This window comes from Oncorhynchus mykiss, chromosome 15 (genome assembly GCF_057628025.1).
Source record: "Oncorhynchus mykiss isolate SJ-2025 chromosome 15, ASM5762802v1, whole genome shotgun sequence".
Lineage (NCBI taxonomy): Eukaryota > Metazoa > Chordata > Actinopteri > Salmoniformes > Salmonidae > Oncorhynchus > Oncorhynchus mykiss.
In genome coordinates, this window is record NC_143036.1 from 29,309,060 (window position 1) to 29,328,332 (window position 19,273).

General features: G+C 42.0%; 1 protein-coding gene across 2 annotated transcripts in view; it reads left to right on the forward strand.

Annotated features, from left to right (window-relative positions):
* LOC100136716 (collectin sub-family member 12) overlaps positions 1–19,273 on the forward strand; it is a 62,066-nt gene that overhangs the window by 23,596 nt on the left and 19,197 nt on the right. The window lies entirely within an intron of this gene.

Below are 19,273 nucleotides of genomic sequence, written 5' to 3' on the forward strand. Positions count from 1 at the left end.
AATGTCAAAACCAGACAGTGGTTTCTTCTTTTTATCTAGTTTCGGTCTGACTCAGACCTAGCCTGCAAGCACACTCTTGTAACAGCTAGGGCTTGACCACAAAGGCCAATAGAGATTGCTTGTGCAACGTATAGTGGGAGAGTTTTTAGACACATAGTAACCGTATCTATTATAAGGCCTGGAGCAAAACATATAAATCTTATAGTCCCCTTAATCAATAACTGGGAGGGTCTTTGGGACCCTAACCCCTTCAGTATTTACTGTAGTATTTTTGCAGACATTACTCTAGTATTTACTGTAGTGCTTTTGCGATCTATAGTATACCGTAGTATCAAGGGATATTACAATGTGTAGTATACTATTCTAAAGTATACTACAGTTTTCTACAGAATTGTATAGTACGTACTGTAGTATATTATAGTAGTATTTTTTCATGTGGGAAAGAGGTATGTTAGGTCAGCTCTCCATATGGTCCTGTTTCTGAGCGTTACTGAGCGATGTGACCAAGACAGTGATGAGTTTGGCTGATGTGTGTTAGCCTAGGCAGTAAAAGAGTTGGCCCATTGTGACTCTCTCAACCTGCTTCCTGTGAACTAGCCCAAGAATCTGTTCAACACTTTTATGGCCTCATGGTTCCTCATGGTTTTATCTGGACTCCACATCTGCAACACTGAAGCAGACCTGCTGTGTTTTTGGTCTTACAGAACAAATACATCAACTGTACAGTACACAGTGCCTGTAAATGATGACATTACATTGTCGGAGCTGTTTTGGTCGGAGTGTAACAAGCTTTTAGCCCCAACAGTGTAGTCACTCACTGTGTGCGTGCGCACACGTGCGTGTGTGTGACTGGAGTGATTTGAGTAGAACCTCATGGCTCCTTCTGAAGTTAAATCACTTCTGGCAGAGGAGCTGTGTTAGGAGTTTATTCTCCACCCATCTCTCTGTACCACTGCGTTTAACACTCACGCACACAAACTCAGTTATACACACCATGCAATCAATGGGTCACGCACATACCTGTCTTAAAATCAAACACTCACACACTTTATCACCTTATAACATAACCAAACACGTAATGGGTCTTGGGTTTGACTGGGGCACTGTAAGATACTGTTATCAGTTGTCACGGGTATGTGTCCTAAATGGTCCTGGTCAAAAGTACAGTAGTACACTAAATAGGGAATAGGGTGCAGCCATGGTGGAACACAGTTGAGCTTGCTCCATGATAGATACCTAGCTAGCACATGTTGTTCCTTGGAAGTTGTGGGAACGTCTTTTTTTGGTTTCACATTGGTTGTGGGAACGAAGCCACACGTTTCCTGACCGGTAAAACAGAAGGTTTTTTTAACGTTTAAATGTGAACATATTTTTTAGGTTGCAGGTAGGGCTGTGGCGGTCACGAAATTTCGTCAGCCGGTGATTGTCAACAAATAACTATCGGTCTCACTGTAATTGACCGTTAATTAACATAAACACATTTAGTATCTTCTGGCTTCCACACATAGCCAACAAGCCACTGATGCTGACCTTTGGAACAGCTACATTTTAAAAAGTCTAATAAATCCATGTAATATAGCCTACACCTTCACAATAAATCCATTATTTATTATGATATGAAGAAAATGTAGTCTATTTCAGAAGAACAGAATAGCATACTCTGAGTTGTCCTTATGTTAGGTCCTAATCTGGCTATGCCGAATGGTTGTGGGCTACACTAGTTAATTTAGCAGACAAGATTTGCTTAGAATTCATTCCGTGGCATTATTTTATAGTATGAAGAATACAATTGAAAAATATAAATAAAATAGCTATTCTGTGTTGAGCAGTTAACAAAGAAATATGTATTCCTTTATGCTTAATTTAGAGTTTCATTTTACTAAGCAAGTCAGTTTAGAACAAATTCTTATTTACAATGACAGCCTGAACAAGGTTAACTGCCTTGTTCAGGGGCAGAACTACAGATCTTTACCTTGTCAGCTCGGGGATTCAATCTAGCAACCTTTCGGTTACTGGCCCAACGCTCTAACCACTAGGCTACCTGCCGAGGTATTAATGTAACTTTAGTTGTTCTACAAACATTGGGCTATATGTTTTGATTTTGAATACATTGTAAACCTGCATGATGCGACTCTAAAGATGATTTGAAATTATGACTTGAAAAAAGTAGCTTAAAGGCATTAGCTTGCTTAGTTTTTTGGGGCAGGCTGTACACACTTCATCAGTCACACATTCACAATTTGACAAGCCCAAAAAATTCAAGGCGGCATCCCCTTTGTGTGGCCGTAATGCACCCTAAAAAAATCCATGCCTTTTGCGGCCAGTGGCCGGTGTGCCCTTCTCGCTGAATGCTGCTTGCGCCATCACGTGATTGGGTCTTTCTCACAGGCTACAAGTGAAGACAGACACATCAGGGACGCAACTGCGCACATCCTTATCAAATTCCGAGGTGCATATTGAAGATATTGGAAGAACTGTTCACATTTACATGTCATCAGCTAACAATATGAGTAGGGCTAACAAACAGCAAAAGAGTGGCCTCCCTGGTGGCGCAGTGGCCTAAGACACTGCATCGCAGTACTAGCTGTGCCACCAGAGACTCTGGGTTTGAGCCCAGGCTCAATTGGCCTTGTGTCGTCTGGGTTAGGGAGGGTTTGGCCGGCAGGGATATCCTTGTCTCATTGCACACTAGTGACTCCTGTAGTGGGCTGGGCGCAGTGCACGCTGACCAGGTTGCTAGGTGTATGGTGTTTCCTCCGGCACATTGGTGTGGCTGGCTTCTGGGTTGGATGTGTGCTGTGTTAAGAAGCAGTGCGGCTTGGTTGGGTTGTGTTTCAGAGGACGCATGGCTCTCGATCTTCGCGTCTCCTGAGTCTGTGTGGGAGTTGTTGCAATGAGACAAGACTGTAACTACTAACAATTGGGGGTAAAAAAAAAATGAACAGCAAAAGCACTAGCCTATGTCAATCTACTATCCACAATAGTACAAAAGTAGACCTATGCTGTGCGAGAAATAAATATTCCAAACATAGTCTGGGACAGTTGTGGGATGCGATAGATCCCAGATGAATATAATCATAAAAATGTTTTTATGCAATTTTGCTGACGCAACAGATCAGAACATTTAACTTCAAATGTTGATTAACTATTAGGCTATTTCTTCACATTATACGCGCAGCAATGCACACATGGCAGTAGGCTATAAGTGCCAATGTTCCATTAGCGGAAAACACCATTATCAAAAGTGACCGCAAATGCAATTATGCATGTAATGCTTTTATTATAAAGGTGCATTTTTATGGTGAAAATTATCTTCCCCAAACTTGAAACTCACTCGCTGCTTATGTATGCCAGTTAGGCTCTACACCTCTTGTGAAGCAGATTAATGTGCTTCGTTTTAAGAAGTTATTTGGCCACTTTTGTTGTGATACAAACCTTATTGAAACTTATAGGCCTATGGGCTAGGCTACATGAGGTGTGCGGGGAGAGAGTAGTATACATCTCCTCTTTATGAGGAATGAACTCAGTCTGGACATGCGAGTGTTGTCATGTTGCACAGGGGGGAGTTCATTTGCACTGCTCAATAAACAGTGGTGTAAAGTACTTAAGTAAAAATACTTTAAAGTACTACTTAAGTCGTTTTTTGGGATATCTGTACTTTATTATTTATATAATTTATTTTGTTTTACTTCACTACATTCCTATTCCTTTTTACTCCATACATTTTCCCTGACATGGAAAAGTAATCCATTACATTTTGAATGCTTAGCAGGACAGGAAAACGCACTTATCAAGAGAACATCCCTGGTCATCCCTACTCTGGTGAACTCACTAAACATAAATGCTTCGTTTGTAAATATGTCTGAGTGTTGGAGTGTGCCCCTGGCTCTCCGTAAATAAATAAAAACTTTAAAATTGTGCCGTCTGGTTTAATTAATATGAGGAATTTGAAATGATTTAAACTTTTACTTTTGATACTTAGGTACATTTTAGCAATTACATTTACTTTTGAAACTTATGTATATTTTAAACCAAATGTTTTTAGACTTTTACTCAAGTAGGATTTTACTGGATGACTTTCACTTTTACTTGAGTCCTTTTCTATTAAGGTATTTTTACCTTTACTCAAATATAACAATTGGGTACTTTTCCCACCACTGTCAATAAAGTAGGCTTCACATCCACCGGCATTTTGTTTATGGTGTATTAGAAATTAAACGCAAACTTTTGGACACGGAGCGCAATGCTCAGGCTAACAAGGGCTCTGGATACTACCCCGGTTAGGAAGTTAGGAGAGGAGGAGGGAGAGAAAGAGAAAGGGATTAATAGAGAGAGACAGAGAGAGAGAGCGAAAGAAAGAAAGAAATCACTGGAAGATGCTATTCCCAGTGTAGCCATTACAGATGGTCTAGCAATGGCAACAAAAGGAACCAGTCAGAAAATGTCATGCCTCAAATACCAGCTCATGGTTTATTTTTCCAGCTGTTTGCATCAGAGGATAAATTACCTCTTGTTTGTTTTCTTTCCTTTCCCCCAAATAGTTAAATGTAACTTGTTTGTTTCTGTTTGACATTCTCCCTTGGCTCTATCGTCACTGGGGGTCTTTGTGGCATCTGGGTTAATTTTGATTGCCACCTGAATGATCCAGTAGGAGATGAGACCCAGGGGGACGGAGACCAATGAGATGAGTCGATTTTTAAAGGGGCGGCTACATAGGCCCAGATCCAAACATTACAAAAACACTAAGCAGAGCATAGAGAAATTGCATGGAAGGTTCTGGAACTCAGCGGGATGGTTATGAAAGAAAGGGGAAAGAGAGACACATCTCTGCCAAAATACTGCATTACTGTTGAAAATGCTGACCTTTCGTAAATAACTGATTCTAACTTTCTCTGATGGAGCTTTTTCTCTAGACCTTTTGAGTTGAGTGTGCACATATTATATTTAAAAATATACTGTACCAGTCAAACATTTGGACACACCTACTCATTCAAGGTTTTTATTTTTATTTTATTTTTTACTGTTTTCTACATTGTAGAATAGTAGTGAAGACATCAAAACCATGAAATAACACATGGAATCATGTACTAACCATAAAAGTGTTAAAAAAATCTAAATATATTTTATATTGGAGATTCTTCAAAGTAGACACCCTTTTCCTTGATGACAGCTTTGCACACTCTTGGCATTCTCTCAACCAGCTTCATGAGGTAGTCACCTGAAATGCATTTCAATTAACAGGTGTGTCTTGTTAAAAGTTCATTTGTAGAATTTCTTTCCTTAATGCGTTTGAGCCAATCAGTTGTGTTGTGACAAGGTAGGGTTGGTATACAGAAGATAGCCCTACTTGGTAAAAGAAAAGGTATGGGTGGTATACAGAAGATAGCCCTATTTGGTAAAAGACCGAGTCCATATTATGACAAGAACAGCTCAAATAAGCAAACAGAAATGACAGTCCATCATTACTTTAAGACATGAAGGTCAGTCAATGTGGAACATTTCAAGAACTTTGAAAGTTTCTTCAAGTGCAGTCGCAAAAACCATCAAGCGCTGTGATGACACTGGCTCTGATGAGGACCGCCACAAGAAAGGAAGACCCAGAGTTACCTCTGCTGCGGAGGATAAGTTCATTAGAGTTAACTGCACCTCAGATTGCAGCCTAAATAAATGCTTCACAGAGTTCAAGTAACAGACACATCTCAACATCAACTGTTCAGAGGAGACTGCGTGAATCAGGCCTTGATGGTGGAATTGCTGCAAAGTTAACCACTATTAAAGGACATCAATAAGAAGAAAATACTTGTTTTGGGCCAAGAAACACAAGCAATCAACATTAGACCGGTGGAGTCCAAATTTGAGATTTTTAGTTCCAACCGCTGTGTCTTTGTGAGACGCAGAGTAGGAGAACGGATGATCTCTGCATGTGTGGTTCCCACTGTGAAGCATTGAGGAGGAGGTGTGATGGTGTGGGGGTGCTTTGCCGTTGACACTATCAGTGATTTATTTATTATTTAGAATTCAAGGCACACTTATTATTATTATTATTAATTAGAGTTCAAGGCACACAGCATTCTGCAGCAGTATGCCATCCCATCTGGTTTGTGCTTAGTTGGACTATCATTTGTTTTTCAACAGGACAATGACCCAACACACATCCAGGCTGTGTAAGGGCTATTTGACCAGAAAGGAGAGTGATGTAGTACTGCATCAGATGACCTGGCCTCCACAATCACCCGATCTCAACCCAATTGAGGTGGTTTGTGATGAGTTGGACCACAGAGTGAAGGAAAAGCAACCAACAGTGCTCAGCATATGTGGGAACTCCTTCAAGACTGATGGAAAAGCATTCCAGGTGAAGCTGGTTGAGAGAATGCCAAGAGTGTGCCAAGCTGTCATCAAGGCAATGGTGTCTACTTTGAAGAATCTCATATATAAAATATATTTTGATTTGTTTAACACTTTTTTGGTTTCTACATGATTCCATATGTGTTATTTCATAGTTTTGATGTCTTCACTATTATTCTACAATGTACAAAATAGTACAAATAAAGAAAAACCCTGAATGAGTAGGTGTGTCCAAACTTTTGACTGGTACTGTACATTTTTTAGACCTCCACAGTTTTTTGTAGGCTAAGCCAAGGGCTTCTTGACTTCTTTTCTGTTGAAATGCATGTTCTGTGCTTCAGTTGATGTTGTATCTGGCTATGTATTGTTATAGTCATCAACACTCACACATCAACACTTCCAGTTACTGTTATTTATTTTCCTTTTTTGGAAAGTATTATATTAAACTCCTGTCACTGATGGTGGTCAGCAACCTTTGGACCACACGCAAATAGGCTACACACACACACACACACACACACACACACACACACACACACACACACACACACACACACACACACACACACACACACACACACACACACACACACACACACACACACACACACACACACACACACACACACACACTGACAGACTGCTTGAAGGGGGGGGGGGGGGGGTTAGCTGCAGCTTAAAATCCTTGTTTTGCTTTGTAACCAAAACCCAAGTCATTTCTTGGGCCTCAAATCACCACACTAAAAGGGGCCTTTCCACCCCCTCACTCCACACCATTGTTGATGTAGTTTTCTGGAAAGATGGCCTGTTTGTGGAACTGCTGCAAAAAGCTGAGTCTGTACAGACACAGGGAGGGCCTCTGATCGGGGTTGGGGTGGGGAGCTAGTTGGCTAAGCAGGAACACAGCATATACTGCTGCCTTCCTCCCTGCCTCCCTCCCTATCTGCCTCCCTGCCTCCCTCCCTATCTGCCTCCCTGCCTCCCTACCTATCTGCCTCCCTGCCTCCCTCCCTATCTGCCTCCCTGCCTGTCTCCCTCCCTGCCTTCCTTCTTCCCTGCCTCCCTACCTATCTGCCTCCCTGCCTGCCTCCCTCCCTGCCTTCCTTCTTCCCTGCCTCCCTCCCTATCTGCCTCCCTGCCTACCTCCCTCCCTGCCTTCCTTCTTCCCTGCCTCCCTCTCTATCTGCCTCCCTGCCTCCCTCCCTATCTGTCTCCCTCCCTCCCTGCCTTCCTTCCTCCCTGCCTCCCTCCCTATCTGCCTCCCTGCCTGACTCCCTGCCTGCCTCCCTCCCTATCTGCCTCCCTGCCTGACTCCCTGCCTGCCTCCCTCCCTATCTGCCTCCCTGCCTGACTCCCTGCCTGCATCCGTGCCTGCCTGTCCGCCTCTTTGCCTGCATGCCTTAAAGTTGAACCGCAACTCATTTGAGAACAATTCTGGAGGTGTTTATTTATTTACCTGAAGAAGAGTGAGGAATTTGGCCACCTTCATATCCACTGTAGAGGCACCATTTATCTTTATCTCAAGCGCAATACACTCCTTTTATCTGTCTGACATTACTCAATAGATCAGAGGGGGTGTCTGGGAGATTTAGAGAGGTTGTTACACCATGTAAAATACATGTACCCGGCTCCCTTTATGAGTACAGAACCAGGGAAATACCATGGGGAAATATAAGCATGCATTATGGGAATTTGAAAGAATTTGAATGATTGTGAGCAGTGTGTTTTACATGGTAGTGTTCTACTATTGAGGATTCTCTTAGGTGACCAGTAAAGGCCAGTTATAGACCAGTAGAGACCAGTAGGTATTAGACACCAGTAGAGAACAGTATCTTTGGAGGGTTCTTCCTAGAACCCTCTATGAATGATTCCACCAGCCTTATTAGCCTTTAAAATGTAATTATTTATGACAATACATTACATATATCAAAATATCTTTCTTTGAGGGCCTAGTTATTTAAGTGATAATGCCAGAGAAGACAGTGTTTGGAGGATATGTTGGCACGGGTGTTGTTAGGCCCCAGACAAAGTCGGCATCGAGGAAATTATCACTTTTATACAGCTGGTTACCAACATATTCAAATAATGATTTACATATTTTCATTAAAAACGTTTTTTTTAATGAATTTATTCATACTATTTCATCCTTCCACTAGATATAGTCCCGACACAAATCTAGGGTTGCTATCCAAGCTGGCTGGTCATTCGTTCTATCGTTTCGGGCAGTCGTTCAGTCTTTTTGTTCTGTATCTATGGACTCTACTCGGTCATTCATTCTAAATGTTCCATTGCCATACTGGCTTATCTCTTGCTTGCTAGCTAGCCAACTATGGCTAACTTGTGTCATGTCAAACAGTGCAGCCAGAATAACAACAGTAGCAATATTTGCAATTGTTTAAGCTGTTTTCTAGTGAAATTTATTTGAACACATCCATAACAATGAACTAATGAGATGCAATTTTGCCTCGTTAAAATTTGCTCTCTTGTCAGGATGCTGTTGTTCAGAGGAGAAGTGCTGCCTGCCTGTCTGTCTGGTCCCGACTCCCGACCCGTTGATAACAGCTGGAGATCGAATTTGAATATTGAAACAATGTTGCAAATGTCAGAGAGAAAGACAGCATGGTTTATACAAATCTCTGCTGTTGAAAATGAAATGCTAGTCTAAAAGAAATGTGAGGTAATGTCTAGATGCTTTTTATAGTGGAGATCAAGTTCATAAATTGCCTGGCTGGGCTGATGAGACAGTGGATTAACCTGTCAGATGGAACATCAAAGATTTAGCCGGTGATAACTTGTGGAATAGACACTGGCTGGAATGCAGTTTAAAAAAAATCAGCATTCAGGATTAGACCCACCCATTGTATAAACCTAAACACAATGCTGTTAGGAAACTCCTGGTTTACAGGCCACATCAGACCTGCAAGTCACATTATGTTGACTTGCAAAGTGGTGTTTAATTCCTATTGGAATCAAACCAGAGTTAAGCGAGCCAACAAGTGGATATTTTTTTAATCACCCACAACCTACATTCAGAATTACTGCCAAGGCAGGGAAGATTGAATATTGAGACAAACTCAATTATCTAAACTGGAACAATATCTCAGTAACGGGTGCCATAAGTCCAACTCCTAACAAATTGGATTAGTTTAGAAAAATGTATGCTATTTATCTCTGCGCAGCATAAAATGTATCAATCAATCAAAAACACAGATATTAGAACAAACAATTCTGAAAAACATCCTGCAATAGAGCATGCTGGGAAATATGATATTTGGTATATGTTGAACACTTCTTGCTTTGCAAAGAATCTTTCTTGCCTGCAAAAGAAAAGCGGTTCTTAGGATGTTAAAGGTTCTAGGTAGAACTCTTTGCCTTACAAAAACACTTTATCCTCCTGAGTGGTGCAGTGGTCTAAGGCACTGCATCTCTAGTGCTAGAGGTGTCACTACAGACCCTGGTTTGATTCCAGGCTGTATCACAACCGGCTGTGATTGGGAGTCCCATAGGGTGGCGCACAATTGGCCCAGCGTTGTCTGGGTAGGCTGTCATTGTAATTAAGAATTTGTTCTTAACTGACTTGCCTGGTTAAATAAAAAATCATCTAAAAGTGGTTCCTCTGATCAAAACTGTTCTTGGTAGAACCCTATCCCTCTGCAAATAACCTTTTTTCTAAGAGTATAGAGACCAGTAGGTGACCAGTTGAGACCAGTAGATATGTGATAGAATGACTTTGTGGGTTGGTAGGAGGATCACTGGTTCCATCTATGGGGACGTGGCAGATCCCTGTCTCAGACTCTCCTAAGATCTCTGTCATGGTGTCAAACACTTCCTGCCTGGCTTGTCACACTTTACTGTAGCGTGACAGGAGTTACTGTCTGTGTTCTCTACTGTCACTACTACATCTGCTCTGCTTTCTCTATGTCTGTCCATGTTTCTCTCGTCCTCTTCTTCTCTCTCTGTTTCTCTGTATCCTCCCCCTCTCTCTCTGTTCCTCTCTGTCCCCCCTCTCCACATTTCTCTCCCTCATCCTCTGTATCTCAATCTCAGCATCCCCCTTTCCTCTTGCCACCCTCCCTCCATCCCTCTTCACTCATAACCGCTCGCATCCCCCCCGCCTGTCTCGTGTGGTGGAGGCGTATGGTTTCCATCACATGTAATACAAGAGATGGAGTCTAAATCAGGCCACACATGCAGCAGAGATGGTGTCAGTTTCCTGGGGCCCCCAAGAACGATTGCATGAACTTAGAGCCCTCTGGCCCGCTTGGTTTCTCCACTCGCTATGTATTACGTCATTCACAGGTACAAACTAAGTGAACACAGGGGACATGTTTTTGGATTCGATTCAATCCAAGCTGTTAAACAGTCAGTTATTAGGCAATCTGTACTGCCAGGACCAGAGCTGGACTGAATGGTTGTTTGAGCACATTTAGCTTATTTAGCTTGGAGGCCCAGTTTGGAGCCTGTGCGTAAAGTTGAACCAAGCCCTAAGCCACGGTGGCTGACCTCCCCCTCCCCACAGAGCAGAATCCTGGTAATGGGAAGCAGAGCTGGATCTCTGCTGTACCAACCACAGTGATACCTCCTAGTCAGTCACACACAAATACATTGGCATTATGCATTGTCATTTAATGACAGGATTTAACATTGGTGCACTCTATTGTCCCTCTAATCACTCTGACATCATTGCAAATGTCATCGAAATTCTAATCAAACACTTCATGAGAGCCCGTGAGCAATTGCGTGAGAACACAAGAGTTTTAATGGGAATTATCTAGTGTAAATGGCCTCTATTAAAAAGAGGAGGATCCCATATTTAAAAAGATGAGGATCTACTATATTTATTTCTCAACTTTCCTAATTTCGAACACATTGCTTATCTTTACAACAGGAGTATAGCCTACCTGGCTGGCATGAAAACGAACCATGGGAAAAGCATCCTCCATTATCTATTTAAGTGCATAGATGACATGTATTTTTTCCCCCTCCCAAGTTTTGAAACAGGTGCATGATATTGGTCCATTCTAAATCAAAACAAATGTCACACATATATTATTTAGTATGTGTAAAGACAAGATTAAATCAAGAATAGTCTGATGGGTGACAATATTCACCTTTCACTTGACTATGCTTGGAATATTAATTTCTTGCGCAGAATAGAATAGGCCACCTTTTGTACTATGGGGGATAGTAGATTGACAGGCTGGTGCTTTTGCTGTTCGTTAGGGCTACTCATCTTGTTGGCTGACTATCTTGTTGGATGAAAAAATGTAAATGTGGACAGTTCTTCCAACATCTTCAATATGCGCCTTGGAATTTGAAAGGACGCTTGCAGTTGCGTCCCCGATGTGTATGTCTTCATTAGTAGACTTTGAGAAGGACCCGATCACGTGACAAGCTTTGGCTAATAATAATTTAGAATCTGAGAGAGTAACATTTTCAATGACCGACAAAGACAAATGTCAGAGGGAGTATATATACAGTGATAGAGTGGGGATTGGAACCAGGTGTGTGTAATGATGACGAGACAAGTCCGGAGTTGATGAGTGAAGGACGTTTGCCAGCAGTAGGTTCGGCAGCAGCTAGAAGGCCGGCGACGCTGAACACCTGAGCTGGACAGGATGGGGAGCCAAAGCGAAGGCTGGTGTGACAGAGTCATTATTAAGTGCTTGTCAAATTGTGAATGAGAGACTGATGAAGTGTGTGCAGCCATGAGACTTTTTTCAAATCATAATTAGATTCACATCATACAGCCTTAGAATGTATTAACAATCAAAACATATATCCCAACATTTGTATCACAAATAAGTTGCATAAATAACTCTAAATTAAGTATACAGGAGGACCTGTTTCTTTGTTAACTGCTCAACACCGAATAGTCGCATTTGCGCACTCCCTCAAATCGCTTGGAGAAAGTATGTTCAATTGTATTCTTCATACTATAAAATAATATAAAATAATGCCACGGAATTCTATCCAAATTGTGTCTGCTAAATGAAATAGTGTAGCCCAGATCAGGGCCTAGCATAAGGACAACTCAGAGTATGCTATTCTGTTCATCTGAAATAGACTACATTTTCTTCATATTGTGTTTCTTCAGACCTGTCTAAAATAAATTATGGATTTATTGTGAAGGTGTAGGCTATATTACGGCGCACAATACGGCGCCCAGCGTAGTCCGGGTTTGGCCGGGGAAGGCCATCATTGTAAATAAGAATTTGTTATTTAACAGGCGTGCCTAGTTAAATAAAAGTTAAGTAAAAAAAAAATGTTTTAATTAAATGGATTTATTAGACTTTTTAAAATTAAGATTTTCCAAAGGTCTGCATCAGTGGCTTGTGTGGAAACCAGGAGATGCTGAATGTGTTTATGTTAATTAAGTGACAATTACCGTGAGACAGGCAGTTATTTGCTTGACAATTACCGTCTGACAAAATGTTATGACCGCCACAGCCTTAGGTGTATTTCTCAACTTTCCTAATGTGTTTATTCATGCATATTCATTCACACAGAGACATAGGCATGAGCACACACACACACACGCACACACGTACACGTACACGCACACACACACACACACACATGCACACACGCACACACGCACACACGTACACACACACACACACACACACACACACACACACACACACACACACACACACACACACACACACACACACACTTTGTCTCGTACTTTGTACTACTTTATGCCATTGAAGAAGTCAGCGCTGCGTATGAGTCAGTCATTGAGCCTTCCTCCCCCTCCAAATTGTAAAAAGAGCTCTTGGCTTGGTTTACAGTATATCAAACGATCTTATTAAACTTCTCATTTCTATTTGGAGTAAAGAGCCACAGATGGGCTGCAGGAAAAGTCCAGAATTTAGCATGATTTACAAAACAAATGTACCATTCCAACCGTATTGTCCTGCTTTTTCGAAAGACACCGTTTTGGTCTTTTGGCACAACAAGGTTCTCCATGACTGTCCATTGTCTTTATGTGCTCTCACCAGGAGTCTATCTAACTAGTCTATTTCTCAACCATCTCAACCATCCGTGATGCCAGAAGTTCACTTTCACATAGCAATGCGATGATTGCCCTCCTGGAGCTGATTTTGTGCTGATTTCTGGAAAGGGTTTGAGTGTGTGTTAGGCAGGGCACAGTTCCAGATCCCTCTTAGCCTGACCTCCTCTTACTGACCTCCGCTCCTCATCGGTTAATATAGCTTTCTCCTCATATTTACTGTAAATGAACCCTGTCTTCTAATGTCCCGTTTGACATTCTGGCCAAGAGTTTAAAGGGCAATCCGGGATTGGTACATCCGTTTTCGGACTGTGAAATGAATGACACAAGCCATTGGCCACTCGAGCAGTTTTATGTTTTTCTAATCCCAGAGTGACCCTTTAATGGTCGATTTGTAGAAGAGAACAAGTTGATGAGGCTTGGTGAGGATACGTTGACCAAACGTTAGTCAAAGGCAAAGCTCTGGGACATGACAGCATACTCCGATGTGAACAAGGTAGACATTGTCAGGATGTCAGAACTCAATAATATTAGAGGAACAATAGCCTACACTGTTCATCCCAAGCAGCACTTAGTTTGGAAAAGAGATTGGTGTTCTTTACTTGTTATGGAAAACGTTCTTAGTGTTTGGAGCAGCATTGTGTTTTGCTGTGAGCAATAAAAGTGTTTTTGTCAGTCTGTGGTCTCAGTATGGTCTCAGTATCCTGGATGTTGGTTGTTTTGTGGTCGTGGTCGGCAAGGCTAACCTAGGTTTGACCGTGCAGCTGTGGGAAGTGATGACGACCCACTGTCCAATTCAATGAGTAGCAGCCAGTCTGAAGGAACCATGAAACTCCACAGATAGACAACGCATTGTTGTTAAACTGTGAAGAAGGAAGCGCCGCATTCATTCTTCTCCATTTCTCTGGAGTCTGCTCTAATTTCTCTCAGATCCTTCCTCAAAAAATGTGTATAGTCACTGTAGCCTACAGTCACTTCGTGGGCTCATCTTTCGTTGACAGATTTCGGCCGGAGTAAAACCTCTCGCTTTGCCTCTTCATCTCTGGTAAATTCAAAACTCAATGTTTAAATGGCATCAGCTATCAGTGGTTCTCTACTCTATGTTGCCGTCTGTTTTGTGGATTTGGTTTGGTGATCTGATATGAGAACAGAAAGTTTATGTTTCACATTTTGTTTGAATTGTCCATTGTACATCTGTCAGATGATTACTAGTCTTCTAACATTCAACAAGGGAATCTGTGGGCCTTTTATCCCAGGTGCCTACGGCATGAACATAACGATGCTTTCCCAGTGAGTGACAATGTTTATTGACCTAACTTTGATGTGACTCAGTCAGGAGTCCAGCATCTATACGGTGTCCCAAAAAGCATCCTATTCCCTATATAGTGCACTAATTTTGACCAGGGCAAATGGCACTTTATTCCCTATAGAGTGCACTACTTTTGACCAAAGGGAATAAGGTGCCATTTAGGACATAGCCTGTGTCTGTTGTCAGACTGAAGGGCCCATCCAGGAAGTCACCCACTGGGCGACAAACAACCAAGCCATGACCTTTGGATCACGACCTTGGACTGAGACTGTCACTGGGATCTCACTGGGGTGCAGAAAAACACAAGAGCCCAACAGAACACAGCTGCTTCATCTGATACCTCCAGCCCCCTTCTCTCTAAACCTGACCATCGATTGGAAAGAGTAGGGATGGAATGAGCTGGAAAATGGAGGGGGTTGCAGGTTGCTTTGTTGTTGTGGCGGCCATGTTTGTGTTTTGACAGCTGTCCTCCATGTTGTATACTTGGACAGCTAATCCTGGCAGCTCGGTTGATCCTGTCCACATTGTCTAATGACGAAAAAGTTGGAACGCCTTGTCTGTGTATTGTAGAAATTCATTTTCTAGTGTTTTGATTTACTTTCAGAGCAATAGATGTATAAGAACTCTGTCAACATATTTAGATAGCACTGCTGTTTCTGGCGCTAGGCTTTTTGATGACTTTGAAGTGGTGTTCTCATGTGCTTGTTTAGCAGTGGAAGCCGGCATTGGGTTTGTACTCCAAACACACGTCAGTCGTTATAAATGTTCGGAAGCTCTGATATCCATTTTGTTTAGCCCTGGCGGCTACATACTCAACGACCATTGCTATGATCTACAACGATCTATGCATAGAGGCAAACCACAGATTGAAGCGGATCTTTGTCACTGACCAAGACATTTGTCAGCTGCTATTGGACCTGTCTGACGTGATTCTGTGTAACTGACTGCACACACAGAACTTGCACAGTGATTGTAAGAGATATTCTTGGTAAGCGCTAGTCCTTGTTAAGAGACTTTAAGGGGGCCACCGAGGGGCCAGTTATAGATGGGGGCATCATAAACCATGTGAGGGTGCCATTCGTGACTCACTGAGAGCTGGACAAGGTACCTCAGCTCCAAAGGGAAACATGTGATGTCAGGATAGCAAGGTGTACAGGTGCTATCATTCATATCTCTCTCTCTCTCTCTCTCTTTCTCTCTCTCTCTCTCGCTCTCTCTCTCTCTCTCTCTCATTTCTGTCTCATTCTCTTTATTTCCCTCTCTGTCTTTGTCCTCTCTCTTCTTTCTTGCTGCTTCCCAACTGCTATCGCTCTTTGTCCATCTCTACTCTCCTTCTTTGACTTCCTCTTGATTACCGTAATTACAGTGCATTCAGAAAGCATTCAGACCCTTTTCATTTTTCCACATTTGTTATGATACAGCCGTATTCTAAAATTGATGAAATGGACCTTTTTCCTCCTCAATCTACACACAATACCCCATAATGACAAAGACATTTTAGCATATTTATTAAAAATAAAAACAGATATCTTATTTTTTACAAGTATTCAGACACTTTGCTGTGAGACTCAAAATTGAGCTCAGGTACTTCCTGTTTCCATTGATCATCCTTGAGATGTTTCTACAACTTGATTGGAGTCCAGCAGTGGTAAATTCAATTGATTGGACATGATTTGGAACAACACACACCTGTCTATATAAGGTCCTACAGTTGACAGTGCATGTCAGAGAAAAAAAACCAAGCCATAAGGTTGAAGGAATTGTCCGTAGAGCGCCGAGACAGGATTGTGTAGAGGCACAGCTCTGGGGAAGTACTCCAAAAAATATCTGCAGGTCCCCAAGAACACAGTGGCCTCCATCATTCTTAAATGGAAGAAGTCTGGAAGCACCAAGACTCTTCCTAGAGCTGGCCGCCCAGCCAAACTGAGCAATTGGGGGAGAAAGGTCGGGGAGGTGACCAAGAACCCAATGGTCACTCTGAAGGAGCTCCGGAGTTCCTCTGTGGAGATGGGAGAATCTTCCAGAAGGACAACATAAAATGTCTAAAAACCCTATTTTTGCTTTGTCATTGTGTGTAGATTGATGAGGAAAAATAAAATAGATCCAGTTTAGAATAAGGCTGTAAGGTAACTAAATGTGAAAAAAGACAAGGGGCCTGAACACTTTCCGAATGCGCTGTAGTGACTTCTGTTAAAGAGTAACAGTAATGAAAAGAACAGCTCTCCAGTTGTGTTGTCTTAACATGTTGTGTCATCGAGCAGTGTGCCGACTGCTGAAGTGCTCCATGGGGTTGTTAGGGGTGATGGGGAGTGCATAATTAGCCTTGGTGAGCTAAAGTGAAGTTAGTGGACTGCTGCTTGCTCGGACCGCCAGGGAGTTGAGTCAACACGAATGACTCAAGGTTGGCTAGGAGCTAGTGAAAGCTTGGAGTGTGGAACTGTGTTTGCGTTTGCTTTGTCCGTGCCTCAACACTCATTCAGGTAAAGAAAATGTTCACTCTGACTTGGCTGTGTGGACACAATGCATCTTCAAGTCCCACTGCGGCTCTATAGCACCCGAGCAACCTGACAAACTATTTACAATCAATTAAAAAAGGATTTCTTATTTACAATGACGACCTGATCACTCCAGTTTTTTTTTCTAATTGGCTAAAGCTATCCCTTGCTAGCTATACCTCTTTTCAACTGTATGGATGGTGACTCAAGTGCTCGGGCACCAAATGGTTCCAGTGCACTAAAGAAAATTAAGATTCTTAAATGGTTCTTCCTCAGCTCTTAAGGTTCCTTGGAGAACTCTTGCCCGATAAAGAATAACCTTTTTAGTTAAGAGTGGGGTTCTTCGCATGGCATATATGGTTCTTCAAAGTTCTAAAAGGTTCTTGAAATGTATGGAAGGCTGCAGATGTGTCCCTTTCATAGCACAGAGCACATTGGGCAGTGTTAACTAGTGTAACATTTCTAGTTGTTGGTTGTTGGTGTTAATAACCATAGGTGAAGCAAAACCACCCCCATCATTATCATAGTTCACAGCATGCATTGATTTTTAGAATTGTTTGTTTCAATACCTATGTTTTTGATTGATTAACTAATCTTATGCTACTCAAATATAAATAACATACATTTTTCTAAACTAATCAAATCTGTTACTTTGACTTATTGCACCCGTTACTGAAATAGTTGTTCCAGTTTAGATGCTTTAGGTCCTTCAAACTCAACTCTGGGCCTTGAAGCCAGTTCCACTGCATTATGAATATTATTTTTACTGTCCCCCTTTAATCAGGGACTGATTTAGACCTGGGACAGCAGCTGTGTGCAATTAATTATCAGGTAGAACAGAAAACCAGCAGGCTCTGGATCTTGTAGGGTAAGAGTTGAATACCTCTGCTTTAGGTAGTATCATACAGTATCTTAGTCCTCCCAACCCTAGCAGTCATTCTGAATATAGGTTGCAGGTGAAAACAAATTCAGAATGCTGGTTATCCCTACTCTGTCTGGTTTCTAATAAGAATAACACATTACTTTACAGGCCTGCTGTGGCCTGTAAACCATGAGTTTCAGGTGACCTTGTTAGGGTTTAACTAGACCCTCAAAATAAGGCCTTATGAAATATAAATTGTCTTTAAACATTGAGTCATTCAATTAGGATCTCACTTGGCAAATGTGACACGGATAAAAATGAATGAAAGAAACAACCATGTCTCTGTTACTAGAAAACATAGTCATGGGTGGTACTCTAAAAATTCACTTGAAAGACACCCTGGGAAATATGTAAATAAGGCTAAACACCTTATTTGCATAAAATAATAGGGCGTGTGCTCTTCCTCAAAGAGCCATCCTATTTAAGGTTCTTATTTAGTTCCAACTGGAACCTTTATTTTTAAGACTAGGCTACAATGGAAATCACAATTTCTACACCAATGCTTTTAATGGAAATTATTAGGATATAATTCTTTATCATAATCACTTTAAACAAAACAGGAAGCTCAATAGGCATATATTAAGCATAGGCCAAGAAGTGTTAACACAAAGATTGCATTGGCACAGGCTGCCTTTGTGTTACCATGGAAATGTCCATGTCTTGGAAGTGGCTTTCCTTGCGCTGAACATGCAAAGGAGTTTTATTTCAGGTACATGGAAAGCAGACCTTTCATTTTCCCCCACTTCCTGAATTCAAATGAAATACAGCTGTGTTCCCGTCAGCACTGCGGATCTCGGCACTCATCTGTCAGGAAAGATATCCTTGGAAAGAAATATTCCAAGAGAATGTAGGAGAATGCTTGCGTGGCTCTGTGACTTTCCCCACTTGAAGGTCCATGGTTTGAATCAGAGGAGGTTGGTATCATATCTCTTCATCTTATGTGTTTGTTTGGTGTCCCTCACCCCCTCACCAACCGGGCCCTCGGGGGACCAGTGGGCCCTTTAATGTGGCCTCCAGGCTGTTTGTCCAGATGTGTTGATCTGGAGATTCAGACCCAGAACCTGGATAGACCCCAGATTCCCAGCCCACATAGGGCCAGCTAGGCCCCACTCTGACCTCGCTCGCTGCTGTCTCCACATAGCCTGACTCGGCAGCCATCTGAGCCACAATAGACACCTGATCAC